Raw genomic sequence first — 15,056 nt, 5'->3', positions numbered from 1 at the left:
GTCCTGGTCTTGTTAGACCTTAGTCCTGATAGAGGACTCCTCTCTGTACTGGTCTAGTTAGACCTTAGTGCTGATAGAGGACTCCTCTCTGTCCTGGTCTTGTTAGACCTTAGTCCTGATAGAGGACTCCTCTCTGCACTGGTCTAGTTAGACCCTAGTCCTGATAGAGGACTCCTCTCTGTCCTGGTCTAGTTAGACCTTAGTGCTGATAGAGGACTCCTCTCTGTACTGGTCTTGTTAGACCTTAGTGCTGATAGAGGACTCCTCTCTGTACTGGTCTAGTTAGACCTTAGTGCTGATAGAGGACTCCTCTGTACTGGTCTTGTTAGACCTTAGTGCTGATAGAGGACTCCTCTCTGTACTGGTCTTGTTAGACCTTAGTCCTGATAGAGGACTCCTCTCTGTCCTGGTCTAGTTAGACCTTAGTGCTGATAGAGGACTCATCTCTGTACTGGTCTAGTTAGACCTTAGTCCTGATAGAGGACTCATCTCTGTACTGGTCTTGTTAGACCCAAGTCCTGATAGAGGACTCCTCTCTGTCCTGGTCTAGTTAGACCTTAGTGCTGATAGAGGACTCCTCTCTGTACTGGTCTTGTTAGACCTTAGTCCTGATAAAGGACTCCTCTCTGTCCTGGTCTAGTTAGACCTTAGTCCTGATAAAGGACTCCTCTCTGTACTGGTCTTGTTAGACCTTAGTCCTGATAAAGGACTCCTCTCTGTCCTGGTCTTGTTAGACCTTAGTCCTGATAAAGGACTCCTCTCTGTACTGGTCTTGTTAGACCTTAGTCCTGATAGAGGACTCATCTCTATACTGGTCTAGTTAGACCTTAGTCCTGATAGAGGACTCTTCTCTGTCCTGGTCTTGTTAGACCTTAGTCCTGATAGAGGACTCATCTCTATACTGGTCTAGTTAGACCTTAGTCCTGATAGAGGACTCCTCTCTGTACTGGTCTTGTTAGACCTTAGTCCTGATAGAGGACTCCTCTCTGTACTGGTCTTGTTAGACCTTAGTGCTGATAGAGGACTCCTCTCTGTACTGGTCTTGGTAGACCTTAGTCCTGATAGAGGACTCATCTCTGTCCTGGTCTAGTTAGACCTTAGTCCTGATAGAGGACTCATCTCTGTCCTGGTCTTGTTAGACCTTAGTGCTGATAGAGGACTCCTCTCTGCACTGGTCTAGTTAGACCTTAGTCCTGATAGAGGACTCATCTCTGTACTGGTCTTGTTAGACCTTAGTGCTGATAGAGGACTCATCTCTGTACTGGTCTTGTTAGACCTTAGTGCTGATAGAGGACTCATCTCTGTACTGGTCTAGTTAGACCTTAGTCCTGATAGAGGACTCATCTCTGTACTGGTCTTGTTAGACCTTAGTGCTGATAAAGGACTCCTCTCTGTACTGGTCTTGTTAGACCTTAGTCCTGATAGAGGACTCATCTCTGTACTGGTCTTGTTAGACCTTAGTCCTGATAGAGGACTCCTCTCTGTACTGGTCTTGTTAGACCTTAGTCCTGATAGAGGACTCCTCTCTGTACTGGTCTTGTTAGACCTTAGTGCTGATAGAGGACTCCTCTCTGTCCTGGTCTAGTTAGACCTTAGTCCTGATAAAGGACTCCTCTCTGTCCTGGTCTTGTTAGACCTTAGTGCTGATAGAGGACTCATCTCTGTACTGGTCTTGTTAGACCTTAGTCCTGATAGAGGACTCCTCTCTGTCCTGGTCTTGTTAGACCTTAGTGCTGATAGAGGACTCCTCTCTGTCCTGGTCTTGTTAGACCTTAGTCCTGATAAAGGACTCCTCTCTGTACTGGTCTAGTTAGACCTTAGTCCTGATAGAGGACTCCTCTCTGTCCTGGTCTTGTTAGACCTTAGTCCTGATAGAGGACTCCTCTCTGTCCTGGTCTTGTTAGACCTTAGTGCTGATAGAGGACTCGTCTCTGTACTGGTCTTGTTAGACCTTAGTGCTGATAGAGGACTCATCTCTGTACTGGTCTTGTTAGACCGTAGTCCTGATAGAGGACTCATCTCTGTACTGGTCTTGTTAGACCTTAGTCCTGATAGAGGACTCCTCTCTGTCCTGGTCTAGTTAGACCTTAGTCCTGATAGAGGACTCATCTCTGTACTGGTCTAGTTAGACCTTAGTCCTGATAGAGGACTCATCTCTGTACTGGTCTAGTTAGACCTTAGTCCTGATAGAGGACTCATCTCTGTACTGGTCTAGTTAGACCTTAGTGCTGATAGAGGACTCCTCTCTGTACTGGTCTTGTTAGACCTTAGTCCTGATAGAGGACTCCTCTCTGTCCTGGTCTAGTTAGACCTTAGTCCTGATAGAGGACTCATCTCTGTACTGGTCTAGTTAGACCTTAGTCCTGATAGAGGACTCATCTCTGTACTGGTCTTGTTAGACCTTAGTGCTGATAGAGGACTCCTCTCTGGACTGGTCTTGTTAGACCTTAGTCCTGATAGAGGACTCCTCTCTGTACTGGTCTTGTTAGACCTTAGTGCTGATAGAGGACTCATCTCTGTCCTGGTCTAGTTAGACCTTAGTCCTGATAGAGGACTCCTCTCTGTACTGGTCTTGTTAGACCTTAGTCCTGATAGAGGACTCCTCTGTACTGGTCTTGTTAGACCTTAGTCCTGATAGAGGACTCCTCTCCGTACTGGTCTTGTTTGACCTTAGTCCTGATAGAGGACTCCTCTCTGTCCTGGTCTTGTTAGACCTTAGTCCTGATAGAGGACTCCTCTCTGTACTGGTCTAGTTAGACCTTAGTCCTGATAGAGGACTCATCTCTGTACTGGTCTTGTTAGACCTTAGTCCTGATAGAGGACTAACTCTGTACTGGTCTTGTTAGACCTTAGTCCTGATAGAGGACTCCTCTCTGTACTGGTCTTGTTAGACCTTAGTCCTGATAGAGGACTCATCTCTGTACTGGTCTTGTTAGACCTTAGTCCTGATAGAGGACTCCTCTCTGTACTGGTCTTGTTAGACCTTAGTGCTGATAGAGGACTCATCTCTGTACTGGTCTTGTTAGACCTTAGTGCTGATAGAGGACTCCTCTCTGTACTGGTCTTGTTAGACCTTAGTGCTGATAGAGGACTCCTCTCTGTACTGGTCTAGTTAGACCTTAGTCCTGATAGAGGACTCATCTCTGTCCTGGTCTTGTTAGACCTTAGTCCTGATAGAGGACTCCTCTCTGTACTGGTCTTGTTAGACCTTAGTGCTGATAGAGGACTCATCTCTGTACTGGTCTTGTTAGACCTTAGTGCTGATAGAGGACTCCTCTCTGTACTGGTCTTGTTAGACCTTAGTGCTGATAGAGGACTCCTCTCTGTACTGGTCTAGTTAGACCTTAGTCCTGATAAAGGACTCCTCTCTGTACTGGTCTTGTTAGACCTTAGTGCTGATAGAGGACTCATCTCTGTACTGGTCTTGTTAGACCTTAGTCCTGATAGAGGACTCCTCTGTCCTGGTCTTGTTAGACCTTAGTGCTGATAGAGGACTCCTCTCTGTCCTGGTCTTGTTAGACCTTAGTCCTGATAAAGGACTCCTCTCTGTACTGGTCTAGTTAGACCTTAGTCCTGATAGAGGACTCCTCTCTGTCCTGGTCTTGTTAGACCTTAGTCCTGATAGAGGACTCCTCTCTGTCCTGGTCTTGTTAGACCTTAGTGCTGATAGAGGACTCCTCTCTGTACTGGTCTAGTTAGACCTTAGTGCTGATAGAGGACTCATCTCTGTACTGGTCTAGTTAGACCTTAGTGCTGATAGAGGACTCATCTCTGTACTGGTCTAGTTAGACCTTAGTCCTGATAGAGGACTCCTCTCTGTACTGGTCTTGTTAGACCTTAGTCCTGATAGAGGACTCATCTCTGTACTGGTCTTGTTAGACCTTAGTGCTGATAGTGGACTCGTCTCTGTACTGGTCTAGTTAGACCTTAGTGCTGATAGAGGACTCCTCTCTGGACTGGTCTTGTTAGACCTTAGTCCTGATAGAGGACTCCTCTCTGTACTGGTCTAGTTAGACCTTAGTCCTGATAGAGGACTCCTCTCTGTCCTGGTCTTGTTAGACCTTAGTGCTGATAGAGGACTCATCTCTGTACTGGTCTTGTTAGACCTTAGTCCTGATAGAGGACTCGTCTCTGTACTGGTCTTGTTAGACCTTAGTCCTGATAGAGGACTCCTCTCTGTACTGGTCTAGTTAGACCTTAGTCCTGATAGAGGACTCCTCTCTGTACTGGTCTAGTTAGACCTTAGTGCTGATAGAGGACTCCTCTCTGTACTGGTCTTGTTAGACCTTAGTGCTGATAGAGGACTCCTCTCTGTCCTGGTCTTGTTAGACCTTAGTCCTGATAGAGGACTCATCTCTGTACTGGTCTAGTTAGACCTTAGTGCTGATAGAGGACTCCTCTCTGTCCTGGTCTTGTTAGACCTTAGTGCTGATAGAGGACTCCTCTCTGTCCTGGTCTTGTTAGACCTTAGTGCTGATAGAGGACTCCTCTCTGTACTGGTCTAGTTAGACCTTAGTCCTGATAGAGGACTCCTCTCTGTACTGGTCTTGTTAGACCTTAGTCCTGATAGAGGACTCCTCTCTGTCCTGGTCTTGTTAGACCTTAGTCCTGATAGAGGACTCCTCTCTGTCCTGGTCTTGTTAGACCTTAGTCCTGATAGAGGACTCCTCTCTGTACTGGTCTAGTTAGACCTTAGTGCTGATAGAGGTCTCCTCTCTGTACTGGTCTAGTAGACCTTAGTGCTGATAGAGGACTCATCTCTGTACTGGTCTTGTTAGACCTTAGTCCTGATAGAGGACTCCTCTCTGTACTGGTCTAGTTAGACCTTAGTGCTGATAGAGGACTCATCTCTGTCCTGGTCTAGTTAGACCTTAGTCCTGATAGAGGACTCCTCTCTGTACTGGTCTTGTTAGACCTTAGTCCTGATAGAGGACTCCTCTCTGTCCTGGTCTTGTTAGACCTTAGTCCTGATAGAGGACTCCTCTCTGTCCTGGTCTTGTTAGACCTTAGTCCTGATAGAGGACTCCTCTCTGTACTGGTCTAGTTAGACCTTAGTGCTGATAGAGGTCTCCTCTCTGTACTGGTCTAGTAGACCTTAGTGCTGATAGAGGACTCATCTCTGTACTGGTCTTGTTAGACCTTAGTCCTGATAGAGGACTCCTCTCTGTACTGGTCTAGTTAGACCTTAGTGCTGATAGAGGACTCATCTCTGTCCTGGTCTAGTTAGACCTTAGTCCTGATAGAGGACTCCTCTCTGTACTGGTCTTGTTAGACCTTAGTCCTGATAGAGGACTCCTCTCTGTCCTGGTCTTGTTAGACCTTAGTCCTGATAGAGGACTCCTCTCTGTCCTGGTCTTGTTAGACCTTAGTCCTGATAGAGGACTCCTCTCTGTACTGGTCTAGTTAGACCTTAGTGCTGATAGAGGTCTCCTCTCTGTACTGGTCTAGTAGACCTTAGTGCTGCATTCGACACCATTGACCATGACATCCTGTTACAGAGACTGGAGCAGTCGATTGGCATTTCAGGCACGGCACTAATTTGGTTTAAATCCTATTTAGAATCAGAATCAGAAACAGGTTTATTGCCAAAGAATGAATGTTTTCACAAACAAACGAGGAATTTTTTTTGGTGGAAGGTGCAACATTTGGACATGACAAACAACAATCAACGCAAGGAGGGAGGAGGAGTGGGAGGAAGAGGGAGGAGGAGGAAGAGGAAGGAGCGGGAAGAAGGAGGATTCAAGATTCAAGATTCAAGATTCAAGATGTTTTATTTGTCACATACACACACAGGGTGTGCAGTGAAATGAAAGTGGCAATGCTCAGCAGGAATGTGCAAGGGCAACAAGTACACATTTACAAAAATAAAAAACAACACAATATTTACAGTAAGTGTGTGTGTGTGTGTGTGTGTGTGTGCCTAAGAGGGGCAGTTGTGTGGGTCTATGTGGGGGTCCTGGTGAGGTCGGAGTTCACAATCCTGATGGCCTGAGGAAAGAAACTCCGTCTCAGTCTCTCTGTTCTTGCAGCGTGACTACGGAGGCGCCTGCCTGACCGCAGCAGCTGAAACAGTCTGTTGTTGGGGTGGTGAGGATCCTTCATGATCCTGCCGGCTCTGGTTCTGCACCTCCTGGTGTACAAGTCCTGCAGGGTGGGGAGTGTGGTTCCAATAGTGCGCTCAGCCGAACGCACTACTCTCTGCAGAGCCTTCCTGTCCTGAGCGGAGCAGTTGCCAAACCAGGCTGTGATGCTTCCTGTCAGGACGCCTCTACAGCTCCAGAGTAGAAGGACTGAAGGATCCTCTGGGAAACTTTAAATTTCCTCAGCTGCCTGAGGTGGTAGAGGCTGCCTTGCCTTTCTCACCAGAGTGTCTGTGTTTGTTGACCATGTCAGATCCTCGGTGATGTGGACTCCCAGGTATTTATACCGCTCACCCTCTCCACAGTAGTCCCGTTAATCCCCAGTGGTGAGTACGTCCTCTGTTGTTGTACCCTCCTAAAGTCCACAATCAGCTCCTTAGTTTTGGTGACATTCATGATGAGGCTGTTGTCCTGGCACCAGAGTGACAGATCAGCAACTTCCTCCAGGTAGGCCTTCTCGTCGTTGTCGGAGATCAGGCCCACCACCACTGTGTCATCCGCAAACTTGATGATGGTGTTGAGCTGAACCTGGCCACACAGTCATGTGTGTACAGGGAGTACAGTAGGGGCTGAGGACGCAACCCTGGGGGATCCTGTGTTCAGGGTGAGGGTTTGGAGGTGTCTGCCCACCCTGACCACCTGTGGCCTGGCGGTCAGGAAGTCCAGGATCCAAGCACACAGGGGTGTTCAGTCCCAGCTCAATCAGCTTGCCGGCCAGTCTGGAGGGACTATGGTGTTGAAAGCTGAACTATAATCAATGAACAGTAGTCTCACATAGCCCCCTCTGGCTGTCCAGATGAGAGAGTGTGGTGTGCAGTACCTGGGAGACAGCATCATCCGTGGATCTGTTTGGGCGATAAGCAAACTGCAGCGGGTCCATGGAGGAAGGGAGGAAGGCGCAGATGTAGTCCTTTATCAGCCTCTCAAAGCATTTCATGACCACCGAGGTGAGGGCCACCGGTCGGTAGTCATTCATACATGCTGGAGAAGCATTCTTGGGCACAGGGACAATAGTGGATCTCTTGAAGCAGGCGGGGACCACGGACTCAGCCAGGAGAGGTTGAATATTGTGGTGAACACTGGAGCTAGCTGGTTAGCACAGGTCTTCAGTACTCGCCCAGATATGCCATCTGGACCTGCAGCTTTCCTGGTGTTCACCCTCAACAGAGCCCTCCTCACACTGTGCTCGGTCACAGAGAGGGTGTTCATCCCCAGCGGTAGAACTCACCTCGGCACGCTAACGGTGTTGTTGTTAGTGCGAGATAGCGCTGTTGTTGCTAGCCTCAAACCGTGCATAAAATGAGTTCAGGTCGTCCGCTAGGGATGCGTCGGCACTCACCATTGCGCGGGGTCTGCTCTGGTAGTTTGTAATAGTCCGTAGCCCCTGCCATAGGCGCCTGGTGTCGCGCTGCTCCATCTGTGATTCCACTCTGTCTCGGTACCTCCTTTTGGCCTTCTTCACCGCCCTCCTCAGTCCATAGACCGCTGCCTTGTACTCGTCCATGTTGCCGGATACAAGACCGGAGTTATAGGCAGCAGCACGGGCGTTCACAGCTTCACGGATGGATCTATCAACCCACGGCTTTTGATTAGGAAAGACCCTAACTTTTACCGTGGGGACGATGGTGTCCGTTAGCGTTGCTATGAGGCTCATTGCTACTTCCGCAAACTCGCTGACGTCACTGGAACTGGATTGGATCATGTCCCAGTCGACAATACTCAGAGCGTCCTGTAGCTCAGCCTCTGATTGGTCAGACCACCGCATTACGTTCCTCGTCACTACCGCTTCCCGCGCGATCCTTTGTTTATACTCCGGAAGCAGAAAAATGGCGGCATGGTCTGATTTCCCTAACGGAGGGAGAGAGACAGCCTTGTAGCCTCTCTTGAATGGCGTATAGCAGTGGTCCAACGTTCTTTCCCCTCTGGTAGCACACGTAATGTGCTGGTGAAAGTTCGGCATGACTTTTTTTAGGTTTGCCTTGTTAAAGGAGAGAGGAAGGTGGAAGAAGAGGTGGTAGTCCTGGGGGTGACAGTCAGTCAGTCCCGGGGTCCATTGATGAGCCCGACCGCCGTCGGGAAAAAGCTATTGGTGTGGCGGGAGGTCGTGGTCATGATGGACCGCAGCCTCCTCCCCGAGGGGAGGGACTCGAACAGGGAGTGTCCAGGGTGGGAGGGGTCGGCGACAATCTTTCTGGCCCGCTTCAGTGACCTGGAAGTGAACAGGACCTTTATCAGATGGATCTCAGTTTGTATTTGTAAACGATGACGCCTCGATAACCACTAACGTTAATCACGGAGTTCCACAAGGTTCTGTGCTTGGACCAATTTTATTTACCTTATACATGCTTCCTTTGGGCAATATTATCAGGAAACACTCCATAAACTTTCATTGTTATGCAGATGATACTCAACTATATTTATCGATAAAACCAGAGGAGAGCAACCAACTCGGTAAAATTCAAGCATGTCTTAAAGACATAAAAACATGGATGACCTGCAACTTCTTGATGTTAAACTCAGACAAAACCGAAGTAATTTTACTGTGAGCGCCTCAGAGATCAATGATCTGGTGATGTGGTTTCTGTAGAGGCATTGCTCTAGCATCCACCACCATGTAAAGAACCTCTGTTCTCTTTGATCGGGTCCTTTAATCCACGTGAAGAACATCTCAAGGACTGCATTCTTTCATCTACGTCATATTAAACAATCAGGCACGTCTCAAAAAGATGCAGAACAATTGGTTCACGCGTTCGTTACTTCGAGACTGGATGACTGCAACTCCTCATTATCAGGCTGCTCTATAAGTCTCTATAGTCAACTCCTTATTATCAGGCTGCTCTATAAGTCTCTTAGGTCAACTCCTTTTTTTTGAGGCTGCTCTATAAGTCTCTATAGTCAACTCCTTATTATCAGGCTGCTCTATAAGTCTCTATAGTCAACTCCTTATTATCAGGCTGCTCTATAAGTCTCTTAAGTCAACTCCTTATTATCAGGCTGCTCTATAAGTCTCTTAGGTCAACTCCTTATGATCAGGCTGCTCTATAAGTCTCTATAGTCAACTCCTTATTATCAGGCTGCTCTATAAGTCTCTTAGGTCAACTCCTTATTATCAGGCTGCTCTATAAGTCTCTATAGTCAACTCCTTATTATCAGGCTGCTCTATAAGTCTCTTAGGTCAACTCCTTATTATCAGGCTGCTCTAAATTATGCTGCTGTTAAAATTATCCTGTCCCAACAAATGTCTTTTAATATCATAGGTATCTATAGACCCCCATCTGCCACCGATGCTTTCTATGATCAATTTGAGGCCACCCTGAAAGAATGTAATCTGAATAAGGAACTAATCTTGATGGGTGACTTCAACGTGAATTGGGAGGACAAATCCAAGAGAAAAAAGTTAAAAATGATTACTGATAAATTCCACCTGGAACAAATAGTCAACGGTCCGACGAGAATAACAAAAAGCTCTAGCACGCAGATCGATCTGATGTTCTCCAACAAGACAGAAAGAATAATTAAACACTATAACTTAATTACCGGTCTGTCCGACCACAACCTTACCTTATGTGCAAGAAAACTGACCAAAAATAGGTTTAGCAATATTACAACAAAAAGGAAGATCATTCAGTGTATTCCCAGAGCTAAACAGGACCAATTTGCTACCGAAATTACCACCCTAAATTGGGATGACTTGCTGTCCTCTGATGATCTGGCAGCTGGATGTGACATGTTCACTCACAGAATTAATTCTGTGAGGGAAAGATTTACTGTACACTGTAAGAAAAAAACCCGTAAAAAGAAGGTCAAATGAGTGGCAGCTACGGCTGCCAAACAAAAACCGTAAATTTAAGGTAAAATACCTTACTTCAAATAAAGGACGAAAACCATAAATTTACAGTAATTTTCATTAAAGATTTTGCAGTGAAATACTGTTTTTTTACAGATTTTTCCTGTAATATTACAATCAAACACCTTAATTAAAGTGATATTTCTATAGGTTCTGCAGTGAAATACTGTTATTTTACAGATTTTTCCTTTATTATTAGTCAAATACCTTCAATAAAGTGATATTTCTAAAGCTTCTGCAGTGAAATACTGTAATTTTACAGATTTTGCCTATATTATTACAGTCAAATACCTTCAATAAAGTCATATTTCTAAAGCTTCTGCAGTGAAATACTGTAATTTTACAGATTTTGTATGTATTATTACAATCAAACACCTTCAATAAAGTGATATTTCTAATGGTTCTGCAGTGAAATACTGTAATTCTACAGATTTTTCCTATATTATTACAGTCAAACGCCTTCAATAAAGTGATATTTCTAAAGGTTCTGCAGTAAAATACTGTAATTTTACAGATTTTGTATGTATTATTACAATCAAACACCTTCAATAAAGTGATATTTCTAAAGGTTCTGCAGTGAAATACTGTGATTTTACAGATTTTTCCTATATTATTACAATCAAACACCTTCAATAAAGTGATATTTCTAAAGGTTCTGCAGTGAAATACTGTGATTTTACAGATTTTTCCTATATTATTACAATCAAACACCTTCAATAAAGTGATATTTCTAAAGGTTCTGCAGTGAAATACTGTGATTTTACAGATTTTTCCTATATTATTACAATCAAACACCTTCAATAAAGTGATATTTCTAAAGGTTCTGCAGTGAAATACTGTGATGTTACAGATTTTTCCTATATTATTACAATCAAACACCTTCAATAAAATGATATTTATAAAGGTTTTGCAGTGAAATACTGTGATTTTACAGATTTCTCCTGTACTATTACAAGTGTTCAATTATTATGAAATATAAGCTTTTGAGATTACTGTGAAAAATCTAAATACATTGAAACATCTACAAAACATTCAATGTTTCAATTAAAGTAGGGGTTAGAAACTGAATTACAAATAAAGTACACACCAATATTGATTTTAAAACATTTTATTTAATGTACATTTTCAAAATCAACCAATTATTCACTATCAGTTGATAAGTGAAAGCAAAACATACCGCAAAAGGTCCATAATGGTGGGCGGCTGTAGCTCAGTGGGGTAAGAGGGCCGTCCTGCAACCCCAAGGTTGTCGGTTCGATCCCGCCTCCCATTAGTTGCAAGTCGAACTGTCCTTGAGCAAGGCACTGAACCCCCAGTTGCTTCCTGGGCGCATCACTGCAGCCCACTGCTCCTTAATAACTAAGGATGGGTTAAATGCAGAGAACTAATTTCCCCTTGTGGATTAATAAAGTATATTTCTTCTTCATAAATATTTACCAGAAGTGACAGTGCAGATAAAGAACAATCTTCCAAATTTCCAGTAATCAGCCAGATCCTCGGTGCATCTGGGGGAAAAAAGGGAAGAAGGACAAACAAATTCACTGGAAAGTCCTGAGAAAGTTGGCTTTCATTTCTTCCCATTCCTTTAAACAAACTTAAACTAACTATTTTGAAATTGTCTGTACCAATTGACATTCTGTCAATCTGAACAGTCAGCTTTGAGAATGATAGTAATTAAAGGATTACCTATTTAAAGCTGCATGCAGTGCATGTCTTAGCACTTCCATCAGAAACATGTGAATCACGAAAAGAAGAAAGACGTGGATTCACAACAATGGGCACGTTTCACAGATGTATCATAGCAAGGTAAACACACTTGTAGCTAAACAAAAAAAAGAAGCTAATTGATACATCTAGATCAAACCAGCCACCGATAATTATATTGTGACATGTCTGAGGGTCTTTTCCTCAATGCCCCTTTAGAAATAAAAAAAGGGTAGATGATGATAATGATGACGACATGTCTTTGCTCTACGGTGGCCCTGAGAGATCAACACACTGCCACTTAAGAAAACACATGCAAAAAGACAAAACACAGGCAAGTTAAGATTAAACTTTAGCAATTTGACAACACATGTCCAGTATTTAGAAAACATGCCGCAAATACAGAAAACAGAAGTGTTTCCAAAGGACAATGGTGCTGAGCACGGTTTGAACATGTTTGTTGCTGCTAGTTTGAGACTCGTGAAGTTATTGAAGTGACGTCGGCTCGCTATACCATCTGTTTATGTTGGGAACTGACTTTTGCTGCTGCTTTACTCTGCACGTAAAGTGACCGCTGCACGCAACTCATAGGACTTTGCAGAGCGAAAAGCAGAATTCAATCTCATATGACCTCATCTTCAAAATTGAAAAAGTTACGTTAACTGTAGCTTGCATAATAACCATATAAGCAATAACTTTATGGTGGTGATAGTAGTACGAGGTATGTTCATTTCAGGTAAGGTAATAGTGGTCTGTTTGGGGATTTTTCAAGGAAAGAAGTCTCATGGGAATGCTTGACTTACTGTAGACTATACGTCTGTATATTTTTTTTGTCTAATAATGCCTACATGAATATGATGCAGGCTACAGGCTGTCTGTCCACACTGTTAAACCGGATAGTAGTTTAAAATCTGTCAAATCTCCTCAGAAATAATTAGAATGACTGATATAATTCAGCTTTTCCGCTCTGCAAGGTCCTGCGAGGTGCATGCAGCTCACTTTCTGGTGAGTAGAGCAGTAGCATATTGTAGGTCCACAACGTAAACAGATGATACAATACCCGATTTCAATAACTTCATGAGTCACAAACCACAGCAACAGCAAGCCTGTCCAAGCTGTGTTCATCACGATTTAGTGTCCTCTTGAAACACTTTTTCTTAATTTGCAGCGCTTTTCTGTACCGTGTTGTGTCGTCTGAATTTGCAGTGCTTTTTCTAAATGCTGCACATGTGCTGTCAATTTGATGAAGTTGTTTTCTTAATTTGCTTGTGTTTTGTCGATTAGCATGTTTTATTAAGTTGCAGTGCGCTGACCTCTCAGGGCCACCGCATAACTCAAAGGAAGGCCAAGGAAAAGCTTCTCAGTTTTTTTATGGCCAGTGGAAGAACTGTCTTAAAAAGTGCTTTGCTCAGATCATTAAAGTACTTGAGAAATCATATCTAATATTAATCACAATGTAAGGTTTTGCAATAGTGGTTCAAATGGACTAATATCTTTGATATATGCTGCAGTGGATACTTACGAGTGATGGACTTTGGGTGTTTCCCCCCGTCAATGTTGTTCCAATCCTTATTGAGCTGAAAAATATAAGAAAGTTTCGTAATTAGCTATTATCAGTGTTGAAAAGGGTAATGTGAAATGAATCAGAAAATAACTGCCACCACATATTTCGTGCATGCAGAAAGTATTCAGACTTTTTCACTTTTTTCCCATTTTGTTATGTTGCAACCTTATGATAGAATCATTTGAATTAATTTTTACCTCATCAATCTACACTCAATACCCTGTAATAAAAAAGAGAAAACTGAATTATCACATTGACATACGTATTCAGACCCTTTACTTGGTACTTAGTTAATGCACCTTTGGCACGGTTAAAGCCTCGTCTCTTCGATAAAACGCGACAAGCTTTACACACCTGGATTTGGGGATGTTCTGCCATTCTTTTCTGCAGATCCTCACACGCTCTGTCAGGTTGGATGGGGTCCTATCTCTCTCTATGTCTTGCCTGTTTGCTTACCTCTCCCTGAGTGGAATTATGTGCCCCACCATCCAGTGGTATCTTGTCACTCCTGGTTCTTCAGCCTTCTCATGATCTTGCAGGCCATGCACTGCTCAGGGTCCAGTGCTGTGTGCAGTACGGTTCGAAAAAGTGAAGAATACTGTCAATTATATCCATGTCACCCACCCTAAACCACATTCAAGTATGTTTTTCTGGTTGTGAGACAGAATCATGCCAACAAGCTAACGTTACCTGAAGCTAGTTTACTTAACTAGCTAACCAAACTCTTTGTAACAGTCCGTTTATCCACCTATAGCATTATTTAATCCATTATGAACTGTAATGAACACACTAATTAACTGATTTTAATGTAATAACATTACTTTTAAACATGTAAAATGATTAATTTGTTTCCATATGTCTAAATGAAATATGTTTAAACTATGCTAAACAGAAAATTACATTAGGTTGTTTCAGAAAGTAACAGTGAAAATGTTTTCTTACCTGATATCTTCAATAATTTTGCAGGATATCAATTCACGTAACTTTGCTGGTCACCACATCCCGTATGATCCTTCCTCTGTGTCCCAGTCTTTCTTTCTCCATTGACATCCCACAAGTTAAAATCGCAGGCATATGTAAAATACTTCAGGTAATAATGCAGGTAGGTCAACAGCAGACACTAGCAGACCTGCTGAGTAGTGCCTGCGCGGCTGCGGCTTCTCGCTCGAACAGACGTAATTTCAAATCCGCGGCGCGGACATTTCTCATTGGCCAGTTCTCTGAGTGACAGGCAGATTATCCAATCATGTTCAAAGCAACGTGGGGAGACAGCCAATAGCAATGGTTTTAGCGTGGTAACATAACAAATATAGAAAAAGATGAATGTTTTGAAAGAAACTAAAGAAATGTCTGTATTTAGTTGTATTTATAGGCTGGTATATTCAATTAACTCTTTCCATTGCAGTGTATGAATACAAATGAAATACTATATGGTAAAGTTGTAATAATACCTATAGGTTAACACAAACACACATAGACACATGGTAGGCTATATATATATTTCCACACTTAGTATGTTTTTAAGGCCGGCTGAGAGGGGCGACGGTTGGTCATTCAATTCCTTTGTGGTATACTTACTAGTCTACAGTCAACAGAACTCCAACACATTGATCCATATGAAGCGTTTCCTCTACATTGAGTCTACTCAGAAGTGGTAGATTATTATTTGTATTATTACTATTATTTCCCTGGTTAGCCTCAACACAAGAACACACAAGTAGAGGCCCAGTGTTTAGTGGTTCTTTAATTAAAGAAAATGAAGCACCCAAATATTTAAAAAAAGTTTTAGTGCCATTCCTGC

General features: G+C 43.4%; 1 long non-coding RNA gene across 2 annotated transcripts; it reads right to left on the bottom strand.

Annotated features, from left to right (window-relative positions):
* Window positions 1–11,277: 11,277 nt before the first annotated feature.
* Window positions 11,278–14,283, bottom strand: LOC130190689 (uncharacterized). Of its 2 annotated transcripts, XR_008831016.1 has the most exons (6): window positions 14,198–14,283; window positions 13,610–13,819; window positions 13,453–13,475; window positions 13,214–13,268; window positions 11,425–11,492; window positions 11,278–11,346 (listed from the first exon to the last, which is right to left on the bottom strand). It is a non-coding gene; the product is annotated as an uncharacterized LOC130190689 (long non-coding RNA). The 2 variants fall into 2 exon arrangements; XR_008831015.1 differs by having other exon boundaries at window positions 11,284–11,492.
* Between the last annotated feature and the right edge of the window lie 773 nt (window positions 14,284–15,056).

Source organism: Pseudoliparis swirei, chromosome 24 (genome assembly GCF_029220125.1).
Source record: "Pseudoliparis swirei isolate HS2019 ecotype Mariana Trench chromosome 24, NWPU_hadal_v1, whole genome shotgun sequence".
Lineage (NCBI taxonomy): Eukaryota > Metazoa > Chordata > Actinopteri > Perciformes > Liparidae > Pseudoliparis > Pseudoliparis swirei.
This window is presented reverse-complemented; position numbering and strand designations above follow the sequence as displayed.